Genomic DNA, 11,168 nt, shown 5'->3' with positions numbered 1-11,168 from the left:
TTCAGAAAGCTGCTGAGTAAAACTTAGCAGAGCACATAAGTAACCTAAGACCCTAACTTTCTTTCAATAACGCTTCATTTTCTAAGTCGTTTTAAAGGAGTTTTGATGTTTCCCACCTCTTTTGAAAAACTCTTAAACACCTTTTACAATTTACGTTTCTAGAATTTCTTCATTGTATTTTTTTTTTTTTTAAAGACTGGTTCATCAGCAGTTACAGAAACGCCAGCCACGCTTGCAAATCTTTCCGACTGGCCCAAATTCTACTTACGTATTTCTGGTTCCCAAGGGCAAGCTCTTTTCTCCAACCCCCATGTGTGCTTGCCTGTCATTCTCTTCATCCAGAAGAGGAACTCTGTAATACAAGTATTCTATGTTCTGGTTTTATATATATATTTTTACATATATATATGGATTTATGTATATTATGTTATGGATTTTTTTGAAAGAGTCTGCCCTCAAATCTTAACCTTAGGTCCCTTGCCAAAGCATCATGCTCTTGCAACCTCTGTGTGTCTTTTCTCCTGCTCTGAGGATAGTTTCCCCGAGGTTGGAGTGGGGTGCGTGGACCACAGCCGCTCTGGGCTCTGGTCTTACCACAGGCTACAGCTCTGAGCTGCCCTTCAGGCAGAGAAACTTGAGCGCATGGGAGGCCAGACTCACGTCAAAGCTTTGCCCTTCCAAAAGATACGGATGCAACTGGCTCAGACTACCTGGCTCCGAAAAATCTAACCCAACTTTTAGTCCAGCTTCCACAAGTGGTTTTGACATCGCCGCCGCCTACCCCTCTTCCTGAAGAACTTGCCTTATTCCAGACAGCTCTTCGCTCAATGCTCTCCTTATCCCAGCCCAACACAAAAGATGCGTTCCCCAGTGAAAAAAGCTCCTTTGAGCTCTGAGTTGAACATTGCCCCTAAGTCAAGTCTGAGCCATTCACAAACCCCCTTAACTCTAGTGGCTGCCCCATCAGATTTGTAGGTTAAAACTCAAGTTACACCACTCCTTAGCTGCGCCAGCAGTCAAGCGCTGTTAGTTCTCCAGCGCTTTCCAAAAAATCCCACATGTGCACCCCAAGAAATCTTAGCGACACACGGAAGTGGCTACAGCAATTATTTTGTGGTCGGGATGCTTTCAAGCAGCTCGAATGTAGATAATTCTGCAGTGAATATGTATCCTGAAAGAAATTATCCACATCAAAGCCTGTAATGTCTGCAAAAAAATGCAACAGTAAATAAAAACTTCTGCCAAAACAAGAAACTTGACGTTAAGGCTAAGATGGATTGTTTCCATTCTGGATCAGCTGGGGAGCAGGGAGTCAAAACTGGGTTTGTAATAGAAAGCATACTTCAATATTAACATCCATATGTTATAAAAATAAAGGCACTGCATTTATAACTGTTAAAGCATTTTAGATGACTCGAGGTTCCTAAGGGAACTTAGGTTCTTTCCTTTGTGTATAATTTCACAGTTGGATTTGACATAAGTGCCCTTTTAGGTTCATTCCCTGGAAGTGGGGTTTTTTTTGCACCGTCTGGTTTTCCTCATCTGTTTTTTTTTTGAGTGACCAGATTGCTTAGGCTTCTCTGAAAGCACCACTATTAATGTTATCTTAATAGTATTTTAATGTTTATCACTTTAACAGAAATCTCTTTTGCCTTTCAGAAACCAGTCTGACCAGATTTCTCAACTTTTGTACTCTGCAAGTATGCCAATTTGCTGTAACTGTCTATGTTAATGTTGTAAAAATGTGTTTATGGTTCCAATGTTCTAAAAAACTTAAATATTAATTGTTTCACTGCCAGGAAAATAGACCCTACAAGCACTTGCTTTAAAAATACAGTGTAGGCTCTACTGAACTTCTAAAAAGCTATTCAGAGCATCACAGGATATATACACTTTGCAGCATCGTGCTCTGAGGGGACTCTCTTTTGGTGCTAGCGGAGAAAAAGCATTGCTGGCTGGGTTAAAAAGGTCTCCATTTGTTCTGGTTTGCTTCATTTGCTACTTATAACACATCTCGTGTTTGAAGGTCAGAATGGGCCAAAATTTCAAGCCCATTCTGACCTTCAGCATCAGCATCACTTACATTTCAGCAATATGCAGCATCACTTGCATTTCAGAAATTCTGGCTTTAATCCTTTTGAAAAAGCTCTTTCTACAGCTTTCAGAATATGCAGGTCTCATGATGACAGGAATCTAATCAATTATTGGTTTCAAATAGTCAGTAAAATTCTCCGACTTGTAGCCATTCCACTGTGGTGCCTCCTCCCTCCTTCCAGCATGAAGCTTTCTGCATCTGTGTGGTGAGCAGGATCAGTAAAACACCACCTATTAAAACGACCTCTCCAAAAAGCTCCTCTTTGGTCAGCAGTGCCAGCTTATCCCACCTCGCAAGGTCAGTGGAAATGCCACGTTAGCTCTTCTGCCTAAAAATGAATGTAATGCAGGGCCAGTTTGCGGGAATACCAGTTTACAGATGGTTATCCAGATTTAGCCACTCATTCTTAGCTCTTGCAGAAAAGCACACAGAATAGATTGCACTTGTTATGGTTTTGCCACCTGCTTGGATAGCAGTGCATACTGTGAAGGGGCAAACTTCAGCAAAGCCATAATTTCACACAGTACAAAATATCATGCTCAAATAAGGCAAAGGCTCTTCAGATAAGTACTTACTGGAAGTAATTTTTCTGCTCACAGGGCATTTCTCTACAAGCAATCAGGCTTAAGATGTCTACCTATTTTTACACAGCCTTTTCAAAACGTCTTTTGGATACTAATGTATGCCTGTTACCAGCTGCTGCGGCCGTGATTTTACTGAGCAGTAAATCCAACGTTCAGGCTGCCGTAGCCAGACCTAACCCACCACAGCCATCTGACTCAAAGCACGAACCTGGCACAAACACATCCTGTCGAGCCCCCTTCGTTTCAAGATGCTCTGAACGGCTAATTTTGTGCCATCAGACTTTACACAGCTCCCATTTATGTGGTTGGGTTTCCAAATGATTCAGGCTACGGAAGGGAGAGCTGGTAGGTACCGAGTGCTCTGGAAAACCTGCTCTCAAGTTTGCAGCTGGAAGCCATGCAGTCAGGTGTCAGGGCTAGGCCCATAGCACCTCATCCTCTGCAGCGATTCCTGGCTTCTAAACCAGACAAATAAAGTTGCCCGAGTAACTGTTTGGAGGGGAGGGTAATGTTGTCCTTGGAGTGAGTGCCACGGCCTAAACAGAGGTGCAGCTGCAACATGTAAAACTGTTTTTAAAAGCCTTTCTCCTATGGGAGCAGAGGAGACTGCACTGTTGTAACTGGATTTGGAGGGGTACATCCTTTGTCTTAGGTGATGGCAGGGTCTGGTATTTGACAAGAGTTCTCTGGACGAGCAGTTGTTTCTTAAGCAACAGCCCTCTGCTCTTTGCCACTGGCTAATTGGCAGCGACAAGGATTACGTGGGGAGGAGAGAGGATGTAATGGGCAATTACTGGGTAAGAGGAAGAATAAGGGAGGAAGGCCCTCTTTAGAAAGAACGTGCGGTCGTGCAGCGGGAAACCACGGGTCCTGTCCCTTGGTTTCCCCTTCATTCCCAGCAAGTTAAACTCCACGCTGCACATCTGCTCTCAATAACTCTCCTGCTAGGAAGAGTCTGGTTTATTCACCTCAGGTTCAGAAATTCTGCCTAACTTTCCTAAATCTCTCTGGGTTTAACCCACAATCCTCTCACTCCTGCTTCTCACCAGGCGTCCTGTGCCCGCTGGCTTGGAAGTGTCACCCAGCCAAACACATTTGGGATGTTCACCCCAACTTTAATTGAGCGCTTTCTTCCTCCGTTCCCTCCTTCACCGGGTCTTCGCCGTATCTTCCCCAGCCCGGGAGCCGCTGCCTGCTCTCGCTACCTGCTGCAACACAAGCTCGCCCTCTGACAACCAGGCAATATTGAACCCCCAGTTTGACTCTCTGGAAGAGCTGTACCTTTCCAGTACCAGGGACAAAAGAGGTGAGAAGTTGGACAGTAGTGAGGGGAGGTTCCCTGAACGTGGTAAGACTGAAATACATCCAGCGTTAGATGTAGAGATGCGGTAAAAGCATCTTTGCCGCTTGCTTCAGTGTACAGGCTTTTTTCCAGATATGTGAGGATGCATCTCATTGTATCGAGTCCCTGTTCACTCCAGCCCAGCTCTCCAACCCTTGCTGTTTGCACCAGCACAACTACACTGGAGGAAAAAAAATGAAAACGTAGCCTAGATAAACATATAAACTATGTGTCCTTTCCACTTCGCCTCCAGTAATTGTTCAGTCAACAGAAACATCGTTTCACCAGCCTGAAATAATCCCTGAGAATCAGTGAAGTGTATGAGCATTTTCCCAAGCACGCTCTGCGCGCTTCCCTGGAGTTTTACAGGCTCTTCCAAAGGCGCAGCTCTTGGTGATGCTGCGGCCGTCAGCCCTGGGAACCCGCACAGGGCAGGACACCCATTGACCGGCTGGACGAAGCCCCCGGGGGTGTTTTTTGCCTTTCTGTTCCCAGGTAAGCTGTGGGGCTGCAGCACAGTTGCGAGAGAGCAGCCACACCAGTACAATACTGGCTAATGCTCAGATTTAAGCGAGGCCTAACATTTCTTTTAAATATGGAAAATTCCGTGCCCTGTGCGGAGAAAATGTCTTTTCTATTGTCCCTTTTTTTTTTTTTTCTTCCCCCTGAGTGGGAAGCCAGAAAAAAAGCGCCCCAAACCACTAGCTCTCGGTGGCAGCTGCCCCTTCACCGGTTGCCCTAGGTGGGCAGTTCAGTCTCAGCCCCCCGTTAGGAATGTCTCGTCTCCCTTTTCTCTCTTTTCTTTCGAATATCTCTGCAGCTCATCTGGGACTAACAAAACTCTGCCCACAAGGTAAGAAAGGAACCGGACAAACCGCATCCACCCATCCCTGCAGGGTGATCCCTGCCCCCAGCCTTTTGTCTGGGGGCCCAGCAGGACGGGGATTGTGTCTTACTGGGGGGATACAGTGCCCAGTACGATCGGTTTCCTCTCCCAGTCTGGGCTGGGGCCCTCAGGCGCTGCTGCAGGATAGCAAAATCGTCCCAGTCCTGTTAACTCTCCCCTTGCCAGCCAGCCCGCCCGTCTGGGACAGATGCAGTTCTCATCTGAACTCAGCGGGCTTCAGTAGCAAGGCGAGTTGTTAGGGAAAAATAAGCTTATGGAAGAAAAGTAGTGAAGAGAAAGCAAAATGCAATAGCAAAATGCTATTAGCAAGTTTCATGCTAACAGCAGATATTTCTTCTCGCTAGAGTTCTCACCTGCCTTATAAAAGTAGACTGCTCTGGCTAGAAGCAGCTCCTGCAACACCCCTGTCTCGGGTGGAAACGTGGAGTGCACTGAGATTTTATTTGCTAAAATCTATGAGGTCTGTTGAGATCTACGAGATCTTAAGATTTACCTTCTGTAGATCGAGACGTTATGTGACCACTGTAATATAGCACACGCTGTAATACAGCACAGCCTACAGCTCCATCTCTTGAAACGCAAATGAAGTATTTAATAATTGGCTTTTTGTTTATTTAGGATGTTCAGTAAAAACGGCATAGTTGTCCAAAATGTTGACTATGCCTTTTCTCCTGATTTCAGTGGGAAATCGGGCCACTTACCGAGGTGAAAGAATGTGGATTTTATTTCATCATCAAAATCTTAACAATGTTTCATGCACAAAAGTACCTGGAAGACAGGTAATAACGTTACCTGCCCTTGTCCGGCACTTTGAAAAATTAACACTTGCTTAGCAGTCTTGTCTGCAAAGTGTGAAGGTGTCTGAATGCAGTAAGGGTAACTCGTTATTCAAATCATCGGTCTAACAGACATGCTGAATAAAGGGGTGCCGACTATTGTAACTTTATTATTAAGTTTGGTCTACGTTTAAATTTTCTGCCAAGAACGTATATTAGGACAGGAATGCAAAATACCCGTGCTCTTCTCTCCTTCTACCTACGCCAGCAAAAGCGCTAGTGCAATTACAGGTATGCTGTCTGCAGAATTTCAGTAAACTGTACTGGGAAAAGTGCTTTTCAGCTAGCATTACCTTTCTGCACTGGGAGGCTGTGCCAGGAGACTCGTCCTAGTAGTTAAGGATGTAAAAGCTGCCACACTGCCTCGGAGGAAAGCTCTGTCCACCCCAGTACTCCGACTCTGACAGAGGCTATTAACACCGTCTGCTTCTGGAATTCAAGACCTAGGGATTTCTGAGCCAGAAGTCACATACTGGCTCAATCACTGCTGTGTTTACTTTCTGAGAAATCGCCTAATCCTTTCCATCTCATGTTTGGTTTTGGCTTTTACAATGTCCTGTGGTAAGGAGTTTCCTAAACCTAACAGAGGGCCTGTATTTTGAGGTGCATGTATCTCTGAGGTGGCAAGACTGTGAAAATATATGGTTGGGCCATACATTTGGGAGGAGAGGAAGCGAACAGCAGGGACGGCAGATGAATGTATACGGTGTCCTCATGAGCCACGTGCAGGCTGGGGGGTGCAGCTCCTTTAGCGTGCACAGAGCACAAGAACACCCTCCAGTATGTCGACTGGCTTCACCAGAGCATCCGACGTCATTTTTCAAAGATCTCTGTTGCTGACCGTCCCTTGCCCTTGCTTCGTTTGTCAATTCAGGGCATGAAACATTCCTGTAGCTCAGCTGTCTTCCCGGGCCTCTCCTGACATGCTGTCCAAAGGTCATCAAATACAATCTTCCCTCGCCCACAGCCTCTTGGCTTGGAGGTCTGCCAAGCTGAGGCTAAGTGGAAGCACTCGTTGCTCCACGAGGCCTCTCAGGTGCTTGAGCAAACAAAGACTGGAGAGGAACAGATGACTCAGTAGCACGTTCAGGCTGGAAACGCTCACCGGTTCCCATCTGGGGCTCCTTGCTCTCCCCTGCTCTTCTCAGGTTGAATGCTGTTGGAGATGGTTCACGTTGTGTTTCTCTCTCAGCTGCTGCAGAAAGTTCTGTTTCTCAGTTATGCCCAAAGCAGCTTTGCGATGTAAACCCCCCAAAATGTCCAAACCCTAATTTCTCTTTAGCAGCCGCATCAGCTGAGCTAAAGGGAATGTATTAGTATCTTGGGTGAAACTGGATTACTTGATTCAAGTGTGGTCTTCCTCTCATCACTTACGTTTGCACTGTTTCAGCTCTCTACACATTGACTTACAGCCTAACACATTGAGTTACAGCCTAATCCCCAGCTCCCTGCTAAAAAGGAAGCAAATCCTTCCACCTGTTACGAAGGAGAGCATGTAGAACTAACCAGCCAAGCTTGCCAAGGGAGAATCAAACCGCAGTGTGACCCAAGGGGCCTGGCTGGTTTTGTAGTAGTCATGATGAGGACACAGGATTTGCCTACCTAAGGAAAAGAGCACTTCACTGCTGACAGTAGGTGTCAGCAGCACATGACGATTGGTGCTGAACAGGATCTCCTTGACTCGAAAGCAAAGACGGGAACAACTTTCTGAGCTGTTTCAGCCTACTTTGAGTTTGATTTTGACCTCAGTTTCAGAAACAGCACAGATCAGTTTGTTCCTGTCTATGCTGCAACCACATGAATTTCTGCACTGATCTAACTGCACTTTTTTACTGCTACCAATTCTTTGCAAGCTGTGTATCAAACTACAAAAGAGCCCCAAACAGGTCGGACATTATTGAACACCAAACCTGTTACAGTTCTAAGTCTCCCACTCCTGCTGGAGTGGTGCAGAAAGCACTAGTGGTATTATTCAAATCCACAGCAATAATAAAGTACTCCTCCTCCTGGAAAAAGAATGCTGATAAAGTATTCCCAGTATGAAGGTCAGCTCTGCAAAGTTGTTCCACCTCAACATTTTATCTACATTGATTACACTTTTTATTTCCTTTTCCCCCTCAACCATAGTTGTTTTCTGTCCATTAAAGCAGATGTGATGCATTTACAGCTGCTAAATGACATGAAAACGACTACAGGGGTTGACTGGGAGATGAATAACTCCCATTACTCAGCAGCAGCAAAAGGTATTTTGGATTGCTGGTAATACCAGTGCCCCCTCAATAAATACATCCCCACACGCTGATTACAAGGGCACAGGAGGCCTATAGACAATGGCTAGCAGGGGCCATGATCTCAAGGCCAAGACTCAGAGGATCCTGTACAATGACATCCAAGTACAGCTGTAGAGCAAAGACTGCACAAGAGTCTCAGTGCCAGGGAAGTCAAGGCAAATCCAGTCAAGGAGGAAAAATGCCCTGTGCGGTAACTCAGAGAACCTGGTCTTTAAACAGATGGTGGTTTGTCTCCACCAAACTTCATGGTGGATAGTTTCAAGACTGAATGGGGCCACGGCTGATATGGTCCTCAGAGCATAAGGTGTCAATACATATTACTGACAATTGCCCTTAGGACCTCTTTAGGGATGCAGGATGAAACTTTCAAGCCCAGTAAAATAATCCCGATACAACTGCTAGTAGAGCTGCCTAGTATTTCCTGCTGTCGTGTGAGAAGAGCAAGCAGACAGGACACGCCAGGGCAAAGGCTCCACCTGCAAGCCTGGCTTTGGCTAGTGCAGGTGTAAACCTGCTACCCTTTCCATTTCTGGCCTTCTCAGTTCATTCCAAGACACGCTGCAGGAAGAAATAAACATGGATGCAGGGCCAAGTCCCCTTTCTTGTGCTTGGCACTAGCACTGTGGCATTTTCAGAAGCATCTGGTATCTTTAAACATACATCTACCCGCAGGATTTGCAATGGCACGTCTGTGGAGTGGCTGAGCTAGCACATCCTAGGCCAACTTCTTGGTTATACAAGTCCTTGTCATTTCTAAAGTAGGATGGAGAGGATGTTTTCAGGTTTTCTCCATGCTGCCAGTTCACCAGTCCTTAATCTGCTCCAGTCACCAGCTGCCAATACTGTACCCTTGACAAAAATCCTTCTCTGACAGAAGGCTGAAAAAAGTTCTTTTCACAGACATACTGCCTACAAAGGTCAATTCACAGCCTGGCAGTTTGCTCCCTTGACTTCATTTCAATCTACTCCAGCCATTTGCAGCTCAATGTACTTTTTGCAAGTGCTTGTCACTTCCTCACTGAAGAAACATTGACACTCAGCAGGAACAGACAGAACTATAAGACGGAAGACAGTGGGAGATAAGAAATACAGGCCACAAAGGGAGCCTGCTGATTATTTTCATAAGCACTGGCAAAACACAGCTGCAATAGAAAAGGAGATGTCAGAAAGTGAAAACTACTGTAGTCGGCACGATAGTGAGAAAGCAAGAGAATGGGCTGCAGAGGAAGGTTGCAGCAAAATATGCTGAGGGATATGGAGCCTCTCCCAAGCAGCAATGAACCCTGAACTGCCCCAATAGGTATGGAAGGAGAACAAGGGACCTAACAACGTTTCATTACAGACAACACGAGACAACAGCATTGTCTGTTGGTACAGACTGCATCTCCATGAGATTTTTCTTTATTTTTTGTGGTTTTGCTCATATACTTTAGTTTGGAGGCAGCTGGGCTATTTCTGTACCAGAATCACTGGTTGATAGGTACTCTGAAAACATTAAGAACCAATACTAATTTGCTTTGCTAAGGAGGGAAAGATACAACACTTGTAATTGGTGCTAAGTGGACAACAGTCTGCATACAAATACTGCATTTTCAGCTTTTAGATGGGCATTACTTGCTACTTTAGTCCAGCAGTTTCTCTGTGCAACGACTCCTAGTGCTGGAAATCGTGTCACCTGGCTTAATTTCCCTTTTGGAACTTAGTGATATAAAGTAAATGATCATGGAAGATTTTTATTTTTTAAAGAAACAACATACCATCTCGCCTGACTGATAAGTCTAATGCACACCTTGCACCCAGAGAAAGAGAGCAAGCTGCATATCATGACAGTCTGCAGAACTAGCCAAGATCTGAGCTGAGGGTTGAGTCACAAGACAGAGTGGCATAGAGAAAGCTTATCTCTGCACCTTTTCTTCTTTCATCACATGCTTCAGGGGAAGTCAGCTGTAAAACCAGGAGTTTTGTTCCTGTAACGAGCTTTAGCTTTGTGTGAGGATATAAGCCATGTCAGAGCATGAGCAGAACTAGTCCCAGGTGCCAAACAGAACTGCAATTATCCTACAACAGCATTTAACAGTTTAAGCATTTACATAGGCCTTGCAACTATGAAGTTGCTGTGAAGATGCTGCCAAAACCCTGTCCAGGAGCAGAAGGAAGACTAGGACCTTCCAGGTGAGATGTTCAGGAAGGAAGCTCAAGGTCTCTCACAAGTATGAGCTCTAAGCTGCCTTCCATAAGTTCTTCTCATTCAATTTCAGGAGCCTCACCAACATCCTTGATCTTTGATCAAGGAAAACTTCAATATCAGAATTTGCAGGCTTCTGTTTAACCTTACATTACTACTGCCAAGAAGCTGAACTGCCTCTATCTGTAGGCCACATCTCTGTTCAGCAGTGACACATTCTCAGCGTAAGAAGCAGATCTGTCAGCTGCTATCCCAGGGTAGAGTTCTGCTATATCCACAACCAGGAACAGCAGCAGTGATCGTAACTTCTTTTGAAAGGTTCAGCTAATCACCTTGTAAAACCAGGAACTCGCGAACATAATGGAGCTTTTCTACAGACTCAGATGTGAAACTTTGATTTACAAAAAATCCTTCATTTCTTTACATGGTTCAGTATGTTATTGAAAATCCCATCAATAAAATAACTCTATTCCCAGTATTGTTTTATTTTGTTGAAACAAAATATACAGCTTACCAGCTCTGCACCTGGGGGTAAAGGCTGTTATTACACCAGCTGGGAAGTTGATCATGAAAAACAGACAGTGCCATCCCTGCAGGCCTCAAGACAGTGCTTTAAAGACAAAAGTACCCCTTATTCACTTATTTAATTACTTTACCAAAGGGAAGGGCAAAAAATATGCTACAAAGATTCAGAAACTATGGTTATTAATCACATTTATGCAGCAAAACATGTTTCATGCAGAAACAATAAATACAAATGAAAACTTTGTCTAAAACATTTTATATCATAATTTGAAAGCAAACAACAGCTTCAAACTACCCAAACAGTTAGCAAAAATCTTTTCATTGTTATGTACTTAGTTGGCAAACACAGTATTGGCTGCGACAAGTTTCAACCTGAATACACTTAGAAATAAGTAAAACCTCC

The sequence above is a fragment of the Mycteria americana genome, chromosome 4 (genome assembly GCF_035582795.1).
Source record: "Mycteria americana isolate JAX WOST 10 ecotype Jacksonville Zoo and Gardens chromosome 4, USCA_MyAme_1.0, whole genome shotgun sequence".
Lineage (NCBI taxonomy): Eukaryota > Metazoa > Chordata > Aves > Ciconiiformes > Ciconiidae > Mycteria > Mycteria americana.
This window is presented reverse-complemented; position numbering follows the sequence as displayed.